The sequence below is a fragment of the Frankliniella occidentalis genome, unplaced genomic scaffold (assembly GCF_000697945.3).
Source record: "Frankliniella occidentalis isolate FOCC.00 unplaced genomic scaffold, Focc_3.1 Scaffold378, whole genome shotgun sequence".
Lineage (NCBI taxonomy): Eukaryota > Metazoa > Arthropoda > Insecta > Thysanoptera > Thripidae > Frankliniella > Frankliniella occidentalis.
In genome coordinates, this window is record NW_026267501.1 from 207,473 (window position 1) to 208,717 (window position 1,245).

Here is a 1,245-nt window from a genome sequence, read left to right on the forward strand (position 1 = left end):
ATAATTCTTTTTCTCGCGTCTCCGCCGTAAACTCTCAACAATGCCAATTAGCCTCGGCCAGCTTTTCTTCCAAGACGTTTGCCGGAGAATCCTTTTTAATGAGAATAAGGCTGGAGCCAACTATGAGCGGGCGGCAGGCTGACTCGTTTTAATTCCGACAGAAGCCCGTGTCGGACTATGAGACACTCGTGCCGCGAGTTGTCGGAAAAGTGGGGGAGAATTGAAAAGGGGGGGGGGCTACTTTTTAATGAACGACTTTCTTCTAATCGCTCGAGCAGCTGGTGGGACGGGAGGAGGAGAACGTGTAGGAGGATGGGCAGGCAGTGAGCCGACAGAGGCCAAAGTCCAAACCGTCGGCCTCTCCCTCGGGGCGTCAGCGCACAGTCCACTACCGTTTCCTCTCACCCTTCCTCTCCCTCATCTCCATGGCGCTGCTATGTCCAAATATTGAATCTGATAGCGGAGCAAAAACAGAATAGGATAAGTGAGCGGAACGATGCCTCCGGCCGGGACAGACGGTCAGCGGGCAGGCAGAGGCAGCTCAAGGGGATGAGGACACGCCGGTGTAGTGGGGCAAAGGCCTTTCCAGGAAGCTCCGACCGGGCTCCGGCAGGGGGGGGGGGGCAGGGCGCAAAGGCCTGTCCAGGCTCCAGCGAGGACTCCAAAGCTGCAGCGCAGAGGCTTCTGCCGAGCTCCCAGCGTGGACTCCAGGCCGCAGAGGCTTGTTCCACTCACCAGCGGGGACTCCAGCCCGAAAAGAGGCTTGCGTCAAGGATGCAGTGGAGGGAGGCTTCAGGCTGCCTAGGCTTGCGCCAAGGCTCCAGCGCGGGCTCCACGGCGGCCGCGCTGCTGCGCCCGACTCGGGTACTGCTGCACGCCCTGCACTCTCTGGGCGCGGCGTGGTGCTGAATGGGTAATGACGGGAATCCCTCCCTCCGCGGGGTTTTATCGGCTGGCTCTGGTTTATGGCGGGCGAGTGAGTAAAGCTGGCTGCTGCGGCTCGCAGGGGCGTGGATGTGTGGGCCGCGCGTGCGGCGGTGCTGGGATGCCACGCTCACTAGACGAGCTTTCTCACTCGGCTTCTGCCGGACTCGCCGACACGTGTCTTTCATTCTCTCTTTTCTCCTCTCTCTCTCTCTCTCTCTCTCTCTCTCTCTCTCTCTCTCGACGTGTTCTTGTCTAGCCACCGGTTGGTGTTCATTTATTTTATTCGCTCTCTCTCTCTCTTCACTGACGCGGCTCGCT